Genomic DNA, 18,788 nt, shown 5'->3' on the forward strand with positions numbered 1-18,788 from the left:
CGTGATTAGACGTAATTAGAATAGTGTCACGTCGCCAAAGATAGAGATAGATTGACAGCCATTAATAAGATAAAAACCTTGACTGAATTTCTTGCCTCTACTACAACATTCTGAAAGTGATCTTATAATTTAGGATTAAGGCTGTTGTCATCATAATTACATACAAAACAATGACTCTGAGTAACCACTCTTTTTCAAAACTGTGGGATAATGAACATGTATTTTTCTGAATGCTGAACAAAATGGACCACAACTTCCTAAATGGATGGTCTTCTACAGGAAATGTAAACTATTAAAACCCATAATTAATAACCAGTTTGTCACACGTTATTTTCCCTCTTTTCGTACTTATGTCTATCAAGTATTCTGCACATTCAAGAGAGTGTCAATATGGTAACTCGTGAACCAACACTTGGTAAATAGGTAGGTCTTCTTCATTGGAAGAGCAGAAACAAAGGTTAATGCATATTTCCTCCTTCAAGTGGCCATTATTCTAGAATTTTAGGCAGGAAAATATGGTCTTTTATACATCACAGATAAACCTATATATGCACTTTAATTTTTGAAGTGCACTGTTTTTTCCTACTCTTTAAGTGAGTTCCGTTCATTTGAATTGTTTTCTTCCTCCTCATTTTTTAAAACCTTTGGCCTAGAAGAGTCTAGAATATCCCCTGTAGTTTTCATTTCGCTGGGAAAATTCTGCTTTTTGATTCCATTCTCTTTCGAGTGTCCAGGGAAAGCTCTAAACCCCAACTTTGGTAATGGGACTTCTTCATCTGGGGGAGGGGCAGGCAAGAAAGAAATGAAACATTTTATAACAACTATATTGGTAAAACTTTAAAAACTTGGAAGAGCCAAGCATTTGAAGGAACGTGGGCCATCTAGATGTTTTATGCATTACTGGCCGAAGTATGTATTGGTACAACCACTTGGGGAAAAAAGTTGGCATTGTCTTCTAAAATTGAGTATACACAATGCATATAGGACATGTTGTTTTAATTTTTAATTGCTTAATGAATTAATTGTATCAATGTCACCATGTTTGGTAAGATGATGGTGACTCACCTACCAAGGGTTGTAATTATTTCTGTTCTATGCACCTGAGGCCAGACTATTCTTAGAATTCCAAGATGGCCAAGTATCCCAGTGGGCATCATTTGGTAAGGCAGCATACCAGGCTAGGGCAAAACTAGAAGGGTGATAGAGAAAGACTTGTTTTGACAAGAAGGCTATACATTTAGAGTAGTGCATGGTTCGTAGCATTTCAACAATGACTTCATGAAGGAAAACAAGAAGAAAGATGGAATGATGATCATTTGACAGTCGCTCCTTGATGTGCAGGTTTTTAGTCATAACCCAGAAAAAAATGGGAGGCATATCAAATGGATGCTTTTCCGTTTTGCACATTTGGGAGAATGTGAGTTTCTTCCAGACTCACGGGAAACATGTGTCTTTGTCACATAATTCAAGGATAATGATCTACAAGTTCTGGTCAGGAACATTTAAGCAATTTTAATTGTGTGTGTGTGTGTGTGTGTGTGTGTGTGTGCGCGCGCGCACGCGCATTTATTTTTGAGAGAGGGAGAGAGAGAGAGAGAGAGCACGAGTGGGAAAGGACAGAGAGAGAGGGAGACAGAGGATCTGAAGCAGGATCTGTGCTAACAACAGAGAGCCCGATGTGGGGTTCGAACCCACAAACCGTGAGATCATGACCTGAGCTGAAACCAAGAGTCTGATGCTTCACCGACTGAGCCACCCAGGTGTCCCTAAGCAATTTTGAATAGACCTATCCAACACTTAAGCCAACATAAATAATTAGGCACAAAGCAACTTGGCTTTTGTAAGGGGAAATCATAAGACAAGCAGAAAAACATGTAAAAGTATGAATTTTAAAAAATTCCACACATTTTTAACCACGTTCCTCACAAATGGTAATTTGAAAGAGAAAGAGAATCGCCTTTGGTGAGGCGGGAGATGTTTGGTGGTAACAATGGCTGTTACTTATTGAACATCTACGGATGTCAGATACGAGACTGGACTCTGCAAGTTATTTCTTCTAATTGTCCCAACAGTCAACTGTCAATAACCAAGTCATTATCGCTCCTATTACCATATAAGGAAACACAGGCCAAGAGGGCTCAAGTGAGTTTCTAAGGTTCCACAGCTCGTGAGTGACAGAGCTGGGATTCTGAACCCAGATCTGCCTGATTCTAAACTCACATTTCCTTCCCCTAAAGCTGACCCATGTATTTTGTAGCCGTACTGAGCCAATGAAGCATGGATCCTGACATGTTTCAGGTCTCATATCCACCCCTCTTCCAAGCTGGTTCTTCTGCACAGAGCATGGGCTCCCGGCCCCAGCTCTACCGTCTACAAGCACTGGCAAGTGACCCATTGGGCTTCTCCCTGACCAACTGGGCATCGAGCAGTGCAAGAGCAAATCCCTCCACAAAGCTGGGAGAGTCATTTTGTGGGCTACTCCTGCATGCGGGTGGGTACATATCTACTGGGTCCTGGGACCCTGCCTAAGACAAGTGAGGGGGCGGAGAGACAAATCAAACAGCTCAGTACCTGGTACTACTAAATAAAGGCGACTGTGTCCATATTCCAGTTACCAAGAACCCAAAAATGTTACTGTCATTACATTATCACCACCGTTATTATTAGCCCTGTAGCTCTTGGCGATTCACATGAACCCCTCTTGGACTCAGTTTCCCAAGTCCGTCAAATAAGGTCGACAATGCTGCAAGGATCCAAGATTGCCATGATGATTACATGACAAGAGAAACTCATTTTACTCCGCTGGCACATTGCCCTTTAAGTGTTCTTCAGACAGGAGAGATAAGTTCACTTTTCCCTTTGATGTGATAAAAGTGAGATTGAGATTAGAAGAATCTTGCAGACATTGGCCCCCGTCCAAGCTGATGCGTTTGCCAAGGAACTTGGGAAAGCTAAAAACTTCTATTCCACTCTCATCAAACTGAACAAAGATAACTTGGGATCCCCTGTGTCGGACTGGCTCCTTTCAAGGTGGCATTATTCTCATTCTCCACCACTGGAGAGGCTTCACGCTTTGGAAAATTCCAAACAAGACTGGGGTGCCCAGCGTCTGTGACCGAAGACATTTCTGATTATTTCAGTCCTGGCAGCATGTTCTGGCTCTTGATGTTTTTAAACATTTTTTTTTTTAAAGAAGAAAAACTATTAAGTACAGAAAAACTCAGATTCAAATACATTTAATATCTCATCCCCCCCAAAAAAATTACTTTTTAATTTAAATTTTTAAAATAAACAAAACCTTAAAATAAAACTTGAAAAATGTATTTCTCCACATTCCTACAAGCCTCCTGACACACTTGCCTTCCCAACCTCTTCGTTCCCCATATATAACAGTCTGTTTAAACTCATGCCGATAGAATTCCTTTTCAATTATTTCTTATAATTTAGATCCATGTGCAAGATCCATTCCTGGCCCCTTCTTTCCTTCATAATGCCTTTGGACACTCAAGTCCCCCCCAGTCTCTCCCTCTACCAGCTTGGCAATGACCACTTTCCCATTTTTTGTATTCATGAAAGTTATCTTATAAGCCAAGTTGTAAACTCTTTGGAAGAAAAGACCCTGTCCTTTCATACATCTTAGTACTTACAGAAGCACCCAGCCCAGTGCCTTGCATAAAGCAGAAGTTCAATAAATAATTATTGAGGGATAAATTTATGTAATTTTGCTATGAAGTCCCTCATGAATTCTTGGAACCAGAAGTGAAAGAAAGCTCTAGAAAATTGAATCTCATGATTTTAGAACCATAAAAATTTGGCTCTGTTTTAGGTGGTAAATAAATATACACTGACACTCATTTAAAATCCAGAAAAGGGGGACACCTAGGGCTGGCTTAGTCAGTAGAGCGTGCAACTCTTGATCTCGGGGTCATGGGCTCAAGACTCACATTGGGCGTGGAACCTGCTTAAAAAAATAATAAATAAAATCCAGTAAAGATTAGTTTGTGAGACATAAATTCACGAAAAGTTATTTAATAATTATTTTGAAGGAAGACCTCACACTTTTTTGTGTGTGCTGACATTATAGATGATAAACTCACCTTCCTAGGAAATGTCCCTAGGGTCCTCTGCCAGAAAGGACACTGGGCTCACAGGTCATAGCTATGTTCTGATAATTAGGCCAACATTATAAAAGAATGCACACAACTCCCAGCTCATATATTACTATTTTCAGGCAATTGACATGAAATATATCAGTGAAAAATACATATCAAACTACATAAATCCTTGTCGACTGAAATACAAAACCCAGTTTTAAAAAATGACACGCTTTTCCTGACAGTTGGCAAGGATACATTAGAAAGACTTTTTTACACAGTATATATTTTTCAGTTATTTCTTTAGAAGTATGGCAAGATAGTGTTCATATGACCCACTACCCATCTGAATGAATGTGTTATAATAATACAGGGTTTTATTATTTTCCCCTTATTATTTCAATGCAGAATAAATGCCATCTGAACAATTCCCCTATCCCTCACCAGCCTTATTACACTGATAACAAGATGTGGGCAGACAGTTTTTTAAATAGACTCTTAAAACTTAATTTCTTAACATAGTTGAGGGGCTTCTCTTAGAGGTCCGCATGGGTAGGTGAGAATCTGTCAACATAATGTCTGTTCTCAGCATTTTTCCTAAGGGCAACATGCTATTTTGTTTTCCTGTGTAATTATTTTTACTTGTCTTTTTCTGCTTATGTCCTTTAATTTCTCTTAGAACTTTGAAGATGGACAAGTGTGGCTGTTTAGATTCTCTCATAATACAAAACAGTGTTTGTGATAAAGACTATGAATTATCTTTGATAAACATCTGCTTATAGTTGAATGAGGGGTTGTTTAGTACAGAAAGTGGTATTCAGCGAAAAGTGCAATTTATCAAAGAAATACTTCTTTCCTTGTTGCATTTACCCTCTTGCCGGCTTGGTGTATCTATATTGCTTATTTGTCCTTTATTACTGTCAAGACAGCAAATTTCTCTCTGGAACAGATGGTGTAACTGCCATTGTTCTAGTGCTTAAAATTCATTCTGCTGCAGGAAATTTTTATCATGAAACCTCTAATTTAGCAATATTAACAAATTGAAGCTATGGACTGTTTTCTCTGGGATGTCTGGCCTTTATTAGATATCTGAACAAAAATATATATATTTATATCATGAAAACTGGATCAAAGTATATATTTGATTATTTCTTCATAATCAGTGTCATTATTGATTATTGACGGTGGGTAAATGCTATAAAATGTTAGTCATTAGTTGTATAAGAGTTGATCATGGATTTTGTTTGTTTCCTTTACCAATATCTCCATAATTTATGGCAATGGAAATTTAAAATTATAATAGGTGTCTTGATACTTTTTGAATAGAGTGTTTAAATTTAAATCTATTTTTAAACTTCAGATTTGTACCTTTTTGTCCATAGCTCCTAATAGCACCCCGCTTCACCTACCCCACATAGAAAGCCATCAGATTTCGTAATTTACCTTCAGGAAAGAATCAAGGGAAAATGCCATTTTTTTCATGCCCCGCCACATTTTCAATATTGGAATGATTAAAATAAGACCAACAAAAGTCTTGCAATCAATTTTAGCCTTGCAGCTTAAAAACTAAGGCAACAAATAAATCTTCTATGGAAATATTTGTAATAACTTTTGAACAAATAATGCATGCAGGTAAGTATTCAGTAAATAGAATTCCACAGCCTGTCAAAATTTTTTCCATGCTTACTACTTTAGAAATAATTCCACTCAGTGTAATGGGGTAAATGGGGTAAAATGGGGTACCCCATAGTTGGACATTTGTATAATCACCAGTGAAATGAGTCTAATTAGTTGATCCCATGTTGATCAAGTCCATTATCGTTCGGATGACCATCCAGTCCAGGGTGCCCAAGAAGGTTACGGTTTGTACTTACTGAATAAATGTCAATAATACTTTCTTTGAGACTCAGAGATGTCCCGATTTGGCTATTAAGTTAGATGCTAATTCTTAACTCTCATGCGCCCACATAAACCTAAGAAGTTACAGGCTGACACATATAAAAGCACTATAAGCAAACATCCCTTCACCAAGAGGAGCATGCAAACTTATTAATGACACAAGAAATACATGTGAAATCACTGCAAAAAAAATCCACCAACCTTTGAATTAAAATCAAAATTTGCGAGGCAAGCGGGAAGCTCTGTGGGACATTAAGGAAGAGATACATGGATGTAGACTAGAGTAGTTAAGGCCGATTTAAGCAGTTGTCTTCCTCCAGGGCCTCGCAGGCCTGAGGTCACGTGAACAAAGTCCTCAGGATGGTGATAATTCAAGTTCACAGCCTCTCAGTCAACACTGGAAATGACTGAATGAATACAGAGAAGGGTATGGTAGAAAAAATAATCAATAAGGACTTCGAAATTCCCGTCTCTCGCCCTGGCGTTGCCACTGGCCACCTTTATGTCGTTGGGTAAAGTACTTCTTCCCGTTGGCTTTGGTTCTTTCATCTGTAAAAAGAGAGTAAACCGGATTCACTGAGCTGTTACTACTTGTGAGACTACTTTGTGCCAGGCGCTCCGCTCAGGACTATGGCAATGATCTCTGAAGTTCCTTTCCTGCTCTAACGTCTGTGGCAATCACTTCCATCACCAGTGTTTCCAGTGAGATAGGTCTAGTCAGCTCGGGATCATTCACTTCTTTGTCAAAAAAGAACATTTCTTGCAGGTAAGTGAACCCCACCCAGCATATATTTGTTACGTTAAGTTGACTTGCAGCTTCTCCTCGCAAGTGCCCTTTATGTCCTCCTTGGATTAGGACCATATTTTCATCCCCCATGATAATGATGCAACCCCAGAATGGCAGGAAACGCTTTTGGGGAGAAGCTGGTAGGGCATATTTTTGGAGCATGAAAGCTGCCATTAGGCTGCAGGTGACAGAGGCTGCCAAAGAAGCTGAGATTTCCTCTGTGAATCCAGCTGGTTCAAGGCTATAGGCTCACTTCCCTTAGTGGGTTTTCCTATTTGCAGGGAGCAGGGAAAGTGGCCGTAAGCCATCAGAGTGGCGTGTATATCACATTTGATAAGGCACACGGGCGCTCTACTCCATTAACTGGAGAAGTTGGAGCTAAATCTAATCGAAAAGGGATCCGAGGAGCAAGAAAAAATTAATTTCACTGGTCTAATATTTATTCTGCACTTTAAACTTGTGGCATGCTAAAAAAAGTCGTTATGCTTATCAATAAATAAGTCTGTGCCTACTTACTATAGGAGATACAAAATACGAGATGGAATATAAATAATATTTAAGTCGATACTTAGCTCATTTACCTTTGTCACATGATAAAACTTTTCATGTAGTTAGGCACGAGAAGGGAAACTGAAGTCCTTTCAGGAAAGTATTCCCAGCACCTTTCATTAATTAAAAAAAAAAAGTGAATTCCAAGTGTTAAGAAATTTCTACTGGCTTTCCACATAGCCTCTTGGAAATTTTTAAACTTACAGTGTATTTCTTTTTCAGAATTACATAGCCCTGTACATTTAAATCTGTAAATGTACTGAGGCAACTATATAAAGCATTAAATTAGAGATCGGACAGCTGAAAACTAACTGAAAAGAGCTGAAAATAGAATTGCAAGTAAATCATTGAGAATCTGTCTTCACATATACTGCGTGTGAATGTTAAATCAATCTGTTTTATTCTGTCAGTCATATTAGACTATTCTACCCCCTCAATTTATAAAGCACCTAATCCTTGAAAACTTCAGACCAAAAGGGAGGGAATAGAAAGAGGAAAAGTGAAGATCATATGGAATCAATTGACAATGCGCTGAAATATTCACTTGCAGATATTGCTAAGTGTATGTTTGAAATAAAGGCCGAATTTGAAACTAGATTATTTCTTTTGAAAAGGGGCTCAATTATTTCAGGGTGTAGAAGCAAACACAATTCAAACCTGTAATCATTTTCTGTAGTGTGTGTGTGTGTGTGTGTGTGTGTGCGTGTGTGCGCGTGTGCGTGCGTGCACGCGCGCGCGCGCTTAATCATTGTTCTGGCAAAATAAGAGCATGATCCAAATTCTAGGCCTTATTCCAAAACTTCTAGGGATTGGAGACACCTTACAAGGTGTTGCAAGGGGCCAGACATAAGACCAGAGAAGGCAAATGCAGACCCTAACTCACAGTGATATCCAGAGGGCTAACCAGCCAGAGGAAACACAAAAAGCCAGGCTTAGAGCAAGGCAAACTTGTTTTGAAAAAGGCAGCAGAAGGCTTCATTTTTTGCACTTGAACAAAGCCAGGAGTGGCTAAGGGAGAGTGTATGTAAGAACAAAAAAGAAAAAGCAGGCTGAACTGAGACCAATAGGGTGATGGCTATTCCCTTTCTTCCAGATGAAATACGAAAATTTTCTGGGACGGAAAGAAGTGTAAGAAGATAGATCTGTACCCCTGGTGTTTCAGGACAATTCACTGGGCTCTATAACAGAGTTATAGATTACTTTGTCTTCTACTGTAGAACGAAATGACTGATTGAATGGAATGTTTCACTGATCTTCCTGAACAAACCAATCTCTAGAGTTTCAGACACAGACAGTGCCTTCTCAGATGAGCTCATGTGAACCTGCTCATTCCCTGAACTATTTATTGAAAGCAAGTTGAGAATTCCCAGGGCCTTTAGATTAGTAAACATAGAGGCCAAATATGTGGTCAACGGAATCCTTGTACAACGTTGAAAGTGATCATTTGTAATATGTTTTTGACCAGTATGTAGTACTATCTTATCACATTATGTAATATGTCAACTGTTTCAATCATATTCTAAGGGAAGAATGAATATCCTTACTGATTGTTAATATTCCTGGTTTTGCTTTTACTTGAGCAGCTCCATAAATGGATATTTATTTGGTATGTTACCTTTATTAGGAAAAGAAACCTGCATGGCTTCTCTTGTTACAAAAATATTTCTATAAATACTTTGATCAAATTTCTACTGACTTCTATTAATGTGCTGAAACAAGGTGAAACAAACATCTTAAATGCCATTTGCTGGTGATTAGATTGTAAATGTTATATTCCATTCTCCACTTCTTTGAGGGATTTCATTTTTAAAGGAAAACCACGATCGCAATGTGGACGTGTTCATTAGGGGACTCCCAGCCTTTTTCAGAAGGTCATATTCTGCCAGAGGGTAAAGAATCCTGCTTTGCTCAAGTAATGTTTTCAATCTAAAATCTAGGAGACAGGTGCTCACTTGTCCTCCTCCATGCTTAGAAAATACAGGGAGGAGGCCATAGTGGCAACTGTCACCGTGATTGAGCTCGTTGGGACAGAAGATTGACCAGCTGATTGTAACCCATGCACTGAGGACTCTCGCACCACAGTGACACTGTCACATTGAAACTCTGCAAGGTAGAACAAAGCAGTGAGGTTTTGAGGTTTAAAGGTTGTGAAACGCAAGTTACTTTTCTCACAATGTTTCAGCCACGTGTTGTTCACAGACCACCACGTTGCGATGATGGATGTAAACGTACCCGATGAAAACAGTGATATTGACTGAGATTCTCTATTTTAATTTTGTACTGAACCTTGTCTAAATGCCACTGGTAGAATTATAAGTAGATGTGGGGCGCCTGGGTGGCTCAGCCGGTTGGGCGTCCGACTTCGGCTCGGGTCATGATCTCGCAGTCCGTGGGTTCGAGCCCCATGTCAGGCTCTGTGCTGACAGTTCAGAGCCCGGAGCCTGTTTCAGATTCTGTGTCTCCCTCTCTCTCTCTCACCCTCCCCCGTTCATGCTCTGTCTCTCTCTGTCTCAAAAATAAATAAACGCTAAAAAAAATTTTAAAAAAATAAGTAGATGTAAGCAGAGTCGTCTATGATCAGCATAGTTTATAATCTTCCTGTCCTTGAAGTGTGTACCAGTCAAGCTCAAGCCAGGGAAAAGGTTGTTTTATAGAACTCCATGGCACTCAAAATCGGAATGTGAAGTGACTGTGGTGGCCCACGATAGTAAAACGGTAGTAACTAGAAAGGAGCTGTAATTAGAAATAAAACCTAAATCTGTCATTCATCTCTTCGTTCAACAAATACTTAACGTAACAGCTAATGGGGCAAGGTATTTTCCGTTCTAACTCTTAATGAAAATCATCTCATGCGTCCCCGGACCGTGGAAAGTAGGCTTGGATGTCATTACTCTACCTTTCTGCTTAAGTGTATTTTACACCTGCTTTGAATGAGAAGGTAAAACACAGATATTATTAGGAATGATCATTGAGTGGGAATAATCAAGGGACGTTTCCTACATGACATGGACCCCTGACTGGAGTGAGGTGCACAGGCGGGCCATGAGGAAGCGGAACATTAAAGACTTCATTAAAGAATTTCATCCACATTTGGATCTCATGACTCTCCAAATACTCTAATCTCATTCTGCACAGAAGGTGAGCGTTATGGCATTCCCAGGCTGCGCCGGGTCACAAATGAAGCTTGAGAGCAAATGTGCAACAGCTGCCGTTCGGGTAACAAACGGTGCCCATTTAAAAAATTTTTGGAACTCATTTTGAATTTGATATTCAGTGCAATCACACAAACAGCTATTGGAGACTTAATGGGATCCCCGTCTCCATGCTAAATGCATTGGACTCCAAAGCATAGCCTCAACATTCAAGCGCTTTACAGGCTGGGGACAGTGATCTCCTGACCCCTTTGCAAAAGCACAACTCTCCTTGGGGCACCTGGGTGGCTCAGTGTGTTAAGCGTCTGACTTCTCATGGCTCGTAAGTTCAAGACCTGCGTCAGGCTCTGTGGTAACAGCTTGGAGCCTGGAGCCTGCTTCCGATTCTGTCTCTCTCTCTCTCTCTCTCTCTCTCTATCTCTCTCTCTCTGTCCCTCCCCCACTCACGTTCTGTCTCTCTCTCTCTCTCTCACCTTCAAAAATAAACACTTAAAAAAATTTTTTTTAAGTACGACCTTCTATCTCATGCATTTGAATTTACATCATCTTTGGTCTGGGTTTTACTTCTTGTTTCCTCTGGATTCTTCAACTCAGAGGATTAAGTGTTCCTTGGCAGTAGATTTTCTATTTGAGCAGATACTACCTGACTACATTGGCATATAAAATTTACAAATGGACTAAGATAGTTTCTCTCAACATAAAACTGCTTTCCGTTTTTGCTGAGTCCTTACATTTAAGAACACGAAATCAGGGCCCTTGGACTCTGCAGAAGGCCCCTTTGATGTGGAGATCTTGATTAGCATATTCTCATTTAAAGGTGAAGAGCTAATTCTGTGGAATGCCGACAGTAATTTTCTAACTAGCTCCTGCACTGAAGGGATTTTTCCCTGATTGATTAGCTTTGGAAATTAAAAACAAACAAACAAACAAACAAAACAAAATCGTTTTCATACAAGATCAACAAGGGAAACGTTTTTTTTTTCGATTTCCAAAAACGTTAATTTTCTTTCCATAATTACTTTCAACATTTTGCTTTTTTTTCCCCCTCAATAAAGTTCAAATTGCTCTCAAGAGCAGGAAAGTATGACTATAGTTCCCAGAAGATGATGACGCAAAAAGGTCATTGAGAAAGGATATTATGCCTTTCCATCAGGATGTGGTCCTCATGCAGGCGGTGATTAAATAAACTGTGTTAATTTCTGTACATCTTTGGAAGTATCCAGTCTGCATTTTCAGTTTAGTTCTCATTACTGTACCTTACATGAAAAAAGATGCAATTAAAGCAGAAAAAAGGAAGTTGCTATATTTTGTTAAATTTTTTTTAACGTTAATTTATTTTTGAGACAAAGAGAGAGACAGAGCACAAGCAGGGGAGGGGCAGAGAGAGAGGGAGACACAGAATCCAAAGCAGGCTCCAGGCTCTGAGCTGTCAGCACAGAGCCCAATAGGGGGCTCAAACTCACAAACTGTGAGCTCATGACCTGAGCCGAAATCAGATGCTTTAACCAACTGAGCCACTCGGGCACCCTGGGAGTTGCAATATTATAACTGAAGTTTATTATTATTAGTAGTAGTATTATTATTAATACTGTGCGTTATCTACATCAAAACTTTTAAAAACCTGAGCAGATGTCTTCTTTTGAAATTCTTCTGGGAATATAAAAGTTAGTATTTTATGCACAACATGGGTAGATGCCATTCAGAATAACGGCTGGGATGCATATTTTATGTATATTTTTGTTTATATTCTATATATTTATGTTTTTAATTGTTGTTACTTGATTTTTGTGTTGTGTGTAGGATTACAGTACCAGAATGGTAAAATTTTCTAGCTTCTGAGTTTCTTTATAAAAGGGTATGGTATTATAATGTAGGGTATTGGGCCATATTAGTTTTATGCATTAAAAAAAAATTCCAACCATCTTAACAAATATGGCAGACGTAGTGGCTCATATACCCAATCTTTGAGGTTGTAGTCGTTTCTCATTGGCTCAAGCTGTGGTTACTGCGTTGTTGCTGGGGCAGGGCGGGATCTTCCTTCTTTTTCTTGAAGCAGGAAATGAAACTCCTATGTAAAAATCTGCTCCCTCATCAAGATACCTCTTACTTTCCTTCCTTCAGCTCCATAGGCAGGCTACATGCATGAGAGTTCCCTTCAGGGCTTTCTAACTCCTTTTCAAATGAGGTTTCCTGTATTTATTTTCACAGTAGGGAGTTGTACTGGTACTTACAAAGCCTCAGAAGCTCTCTCTCCCCCATTTCTACATTTCTGATTTCAGCTTTTGTCCACCTGCTATCCTCATTCCCTTAGGCTGCCTCACGTGTCAAGAAATGTGGCTATTATCTCTAGACACCCGTCCTTACGGATGATCTTCCAAGGGCATTGTGAATGCTTCCCCTTAATTTCCACCTTGGAAAAATTGTGAAGGACTATAATTGACTTATTTGGATCAAATGATGGTCCTAGGGTCATTAGCATGACCAAGAGGCTAAGGTGCTATTGTACACCCAGCTGATAAAGGCCACCCCTTCTCATTTGGGGAGGGAGCTTCAACAGAACCATAGAGAGTGGGGAAAGAAGAGTTTCCCCAAGGGCCTTCCTGGCTGACTCAGTAGGTAGAGCTTGTGACTCGATCTTGGGCTTTTGAATCTGAGCTCCACGTTGGGCTTGGAGCTTACTTAAAAATAATAATAATAATAATAATAATAATAATAGGGAGCCTGGGTTAGTCAGTCGGTTGAGGATACGACTTCAGCTCAGGTCATGATCTCACAGTTTGTGGGTTCCAGCCCTGCATCAGGCTCTGTGCTGACAGCTCAGAGCCCGGAGCCTGCTTCGGATTCTGTGTCTCCCTCTCTCTCTGCCCGCCCCCCACCCCCACACTCATGCTCTCTCTGGCTCTCAAAAATGAATAAATGTTAAAAAAAAAATTTTTTCTGTTTTCTTTTAAACTGAGGTATAATTGCAAATTCGTTTTTTCTAGAAAGACTTCTTGGATTGCTCATGAATTTTCAGTTTACTACTGACACACGCATTTGCTTTTTTGTTACCAATTTTCGCCCACAACAATGACTTGGCCATTGCCTCCCAACTTTTGCATATTGGTGTTCTTGATGAGTAAATCAGGAAAAAATTCAATAACAATTCGCAAAACAGAACCCATTTTCTAAGAAAATAATTAGAAACTAGAAGACATGGGGTGCCTGGGTGGCTCAGTTGGTTAAGCCTCTGACTCTAGATTTCAGCTCAGGTTGTGATCTCATGGTTTGTGGGTTCGAGCCCTGTGTCGGGCTCTGTGCTGACATTGTTGAGCCTGTTTGGCACTCTCTCTTTCCCTCTCTCTCTGCCCCTCTCCCGCTTTCTCTCTCTTTCTCAAAAATAAGTAAATAAGCATTAAAAAAAAAAAAAACTAGAAGACATGATTTTTTTTTTTTTAAAGAGAAACAATTTCATGATTAATGAAGTGGATGGGATGTTTGTGACATTACTTTCACTTCCTTTCTGGGTCATAGTTTTGTTCTATGTAAGTGAGGTTTCTGGATAAATGAGTTTTTGCAGTTTACAGAGCATCTAAGAAAAATACCTCCTTCAGCGTTTACAAGAGCCTTAGAAGCTAGGTTCCTGATTTATGTCTTAGAAATGGATTGATTACTTTGTAGTCCCTATTTTCTCCGGAATGTATGAGCTGGTGTTTTTATGCAAACTTCACACTGCCATAATGTTTTTTGACCTTCCTATACTATTCATTAACATCTCGATGTTTTAAATATTTATTTTTTTAACATTTATTCATTTTTGAGAGAGAGAAACAGAGAGTGAGTGGGGAGGGGCAGAGAGAGAGGGAGCCACAGAATCCGAAGCAGGCTCCAGGCTCTGACCTGTCGGCACAGAGCCCCACGCGGGGCTCAAACTCACGAACCTCGAGATCATGCTCCGGATAAAGTCGGACACTTAACCAACTGAGCCACCCAGGCGCCCCACTATCTCAATTTTTTTTTTAATGAAATTATGAACCACAGATAAGTTAGATGATTGAACCTAGTTAGTACAAGGTAAGTACAGGGTGAGAGCCTTTGAGCTTTGAGTTTCTATCCTCTCTGCAAAACCAAAATAAATCCGGTTTAACAGGATAATTCTCTCAGTGTGAAAGAACTAAGAAATTATGAAAGTACAAGTTAATTAGAATACAGAGCTACTCACTTGGGCTGACAGTCATTAATTACATGTTCTCAGCTGGCTCAATTTCAGGCAATTTGCTGCTACACCAAACAAAAAAAGTTCCCGATAGTTTTTAGTCTTGCAAAAAAAAAAAAAAAAAAAAAAAAAAAAAAATCCCTCAAAGCACAAACGGAGAAATAACTGCTCGATAAGGTGTAAAAAGAGCAGATTTTAGAGTTAAGCTTTTGGGCGGGTGTTTTCGGAAGCTTATTCCCTTTGCTATCTGTTTCAAACTCCAATTAGAGTTAGTGGAACAGGCTGGGAGTTTCTGTGCCTGCTCAAGCGAATAGGTGATTGTTCAAATACCGGTGCAGCGAGTGGAGATAAGTGTGAGTCTGTCATGTTTTCGGCAATAGATACAATTCTAAGAAGCTGTCTAAAACCCAACTTTTCCCAAGTGAGTCATGTTTTTTTAAGTGCGATGAAACTGTTCAAAGAACCTCATGAGCCCTTCCTTCCCTTTTAATTTTTTCTCACCTCACACTTTAATCAGATTAGCATCTTATTGTTGCCAATTAGATAGGTCACTCCTATTTAATGGTTTATTAAGTTGGCATGTCACCTGTTTATGGGATCTGAAGGTTTTGGTACTTGAGCCTCCGTTGATAAGAGTTGCATGCCTCTGCTAATAAAATAAGCACCGCTAGAAGCTTTGAGGTAATTGTTTTCTTAGAATCGAGAGTATTCAAACTTGGTGGCAACATACTGTGGAACTAAATGAAAAGTGAGAGCATATTAAATAAGGTCTTAGTTCTCAATGCTGAGTTTCTTAATTGTACTTAGTCCATAGTCGTGATGTAAGTGGCTGAGGGCCTCAGGATATGGGCTACATGTGCAAGGAAGAGATCAGTCATCAGAAAACAGTGGCTTGCGGGGAGCCTGGGTGGCTCAGTCAGTTGGGCGGCTGACTTCAGCTCAGGTCATGATCTCACACTTCGTGAGTTCGAGCCCCGCATCGGGCTCTGTGCTGACAGCCTGGAGCCTGCTTTGGATTCTGCGTCTCCCTCTGTCTCTGCCCCTCCCCTGCTCACGCTCTGTCACACACGTGCGTGCTCTCTCGCTCGCGCGCTCTCTCTCTCAAAAATAAACATTAAAGAAAATTTTTCTCCTATTTTATTTTTCTAAAGTCTTGAAACTCCTGTATGTGCTTTACACTTAATGACATATTTTATTTTATATTAACCACATTTTAATTGCTCGATAGCCCCATGTGATCAGTGGAAACTATATCGGACAGTTCAAGACTTAGGGTCATCAATCTTATTGATCTTTTTAAAGACCTAGCTTATAATTCTTTGATTTTCTCTACTGCTGTCCTGTTTTCAAGTTCACTTATTTCTGTTTTCATCGTTTTAATTTTTACTCTTCTGCTACTTTGGGTTTAGTGCTCTCTTCTTTGCCTAGCTTTTTAAGGTAGAAATTTATATAATTGGGGCACCTGGGTGGCTCAGTCGGTTAAGCATCTGATTTTGATTTTGCCTCAGGTCATGATCTCATTGTTTGTGAGCTTGAGCCCCGGGCTCTGTGCTGACAGCTCAGAGCCTGGAGCCTGCTTCAGATTCTGTGTCTCCCTCTCTCTCTGCCCCTTCCCCACTCACACTCTGTCTCTGTCTCTCCAAAATGAATAAACATTAAAACATATATATATAAAAAAAGGTGGCTTGGGGGCACCTGGGTGGCTTGTTCGGTTCAGCATCTGACTCTTGATTTAGGTTCAGGTCATGATCTTATGGTTCATGAGATCGAACCCCACGTCGGGCTCCACGCCGATAGTGCAAAACCTGCTTGGGATTCTCTCTCTCCCTCTCTGTCTGTCCCTCATGCTCTTTCTATTTCTCTCTCAAAATAAATGACTAAGCTAAGAAAGAAAGAAAGAAAGAAAGAAAGAAAGAAAGAGAAAGAAAATGGTGGCTCACATAATCCCTAATGTGGATTGTTTATGGAACACATTTCCAGAGGAAAAAACCTGGATACAGCATTTTTCAGGAAGGGACTAGGAGTAACTGAAGGGGAAATGCACGTGAAAAACAGCACACACGAAAGGGGTAAGAAAAGGCAGTGTTTCCTCTGTTGTCTGGTGACAATAGTCCCTGTTCTACTGAATGCTGACCAGCCCCATAACAGTTACAAAAGAGAAGGAAGGGAGTACTGGAGGCTCGGGAAGAAATAGAGGAAAAGAAATATAACCACCTGGTGGTGAGAGGAATGGAAAATAGGAAAGAAAATAGATACATTAAGGCTCACGTAGGGAAGCAAGCTGCCTCAGAAGCTGACCAGAAAGCATCAAGGGCAGATAGAGTCAAAGGGGGAACTGAAGAGAGTTCTAGGGGCATCTTGAAGAACTAACTCAAATCAAGACAGCCAAGCGTAACACAGTTGAAGGCATGTACATAAACTATGTGTAGTATAAGAATACAAAAGACGGGATTGTAAAAATGCAAAAGATTATGGTGATTTATGCAAGTTCAGGGCAATAAATCAGATTTCATAGCAAAGAAAACATTTTTATGAAAAGGAAGAGAATAGGGACCATTTCTGAATGACCTGTATCAGTCACTAGATATAGTTACCAAAACAAACATAGAGGAGTTATTAAAAAGATAGGAAATCTAGGGGCACCTGGGCGGCTCAGTCGGTTAAGCATCCAACTCTTGATTTCGGCTCAGGTCATGATCCCACGGTCATGGGATCGAGCCCTGCATGTGGCTGTGTCCTGGCTATGGAGCCTGGTTAAGATTCTCTTTCTCCCTCTCCCTTTACCCCTCCACCCACTTATTCTCTCTCTCTCTCTCTCTCTCTCCTCAAAAAAAGATGGGAAATCTAGAAAGAGTGATGGATTATTGTGGATGTGATAGAAAACAGAAAAAGAGGAAAGGTTTGTGAATATTATGCACCACAAAAAATGAGATTGTTGGGGCGCCTGGGTGGCTCAGTCGGTTAAGCGTCCGACTTCAGCTCAGGTCACGATCTCGCGGTCCTGAGTTCGAGCCCCGCGTCGGGCTCTGGGCTGATGGCTCAGAGCCTGGAGCCTGCTTCCGATTCTGTGTCTCCCTCTCTCTCTGCCCCTCCCCCGCTCACACTCTGTCTCTCTCTGTCTCAAAAATAAATAAACGTTAAAAAAAATTTAAAAAATAAAAATAAAAAAACGAGATTGTCTCTTTTCTACGGACAATCAAAAGTTATAAGGATTTTTATATATAAAAGAAATCTCGGAAACATAAAAGTATTGATGTATGTTGTTTATGTTTTCAGATTAAATGCGGTTCATCTTCAAATCATTAAGGAAGTGTTAAAAAACAAAGCAGTAAATTTGAAGATCTAATTGACTTTATTCAAAAATTCATGAATCGTACAGCATTCCATCTAGCAAATAGAAAGGAACTCAGAGGAGCTTTACAAAATGAAAGGCTTTTGTAGGCAGAAGTTGGGGGGGCAGGGGGAAGGACGTTTCCAGCAAAGACTGGATGGTTTCAGGTAAGGTCACCTTTCTTTGGGGACGGAAGGGGTCTATGGGAGATTACTTCCCTAGTGCTGACCAGGTAATTCCCCAGGTTGACTGGTTAAAGGTTACATTCCTGAGAGAAGCTGAAACTTCAAGCAGGTTAGGTATTAAGTCTCAGTTTAGTGACATGGGCTTAGCCCAAGTGACTCCATTTAGATCCCATTGTCTCTTTTTTAGCAATCCATAGTGCCGAATAGGTTCAAGCACCCCGAGGGATATTTTATTTTCACTTATCAAATTCAGGTTTGTTTCAATACCGATTAAATAGTACACAAACAATAACAATTGGGAGCATATTATGTCATCGTTGACTATTGGCCAGCAACACAAATGGTAGTTTTTATTCTTGTGGGTTGTTTCTTGAAGATTCTTTTTATCCTTTCAGGCTTTTATTTACATTCAAGTTAGTTAACATATAGTGTAGTATTGGCTTCGGTGATTCCTCACGTACCTATAACACCCAGGGCTCATCCCAACAAGTGCCCTCCTTAATGCCCATCACGCATCTAGCCCATCCCCCCACCTCCCCTCCAGCAACCCTTAGTTTGTTCTCTGTACTTAAGAGTCTCTTATGGTTTGCCTCCCT

General features: G+C 40.0%; 1 non-coding gene across 1 annotated transcript; it reads left to right on the forward strand.

Annotated features, from left to right (window-relative positions):
- Positions 1–2,374: 2,374 nt before the first annotated feature.
- On the forward strand, positions 2,375–2,503 carry LOC125932473 (small nucleolar RNA SNORA35). The gene has a single exon (XR_007460634.1). It is a non-coding gene; the product is annotated as a small nucleolar RNA SNORA35 (small nucleolar RNA).
- Positions 2,504–18,788: the final 16,285 nt, after the last annotated feature.

The sequence above is a fragment of the Panthera uncia genome, chromosome X, assembly GCF_023721935.1.
Source record: "Panthera uncia isolate 11264 chromosome X, Puncia_PCG_1.0, whole genome shotgun sequence".
Classification (NCBI taxonomy): domain Eukaryota; kingdom Metazoa; phylum Chordata; class Mammalia; order Carnivora; family Felidae; genus Panthera; species Panthera uncia.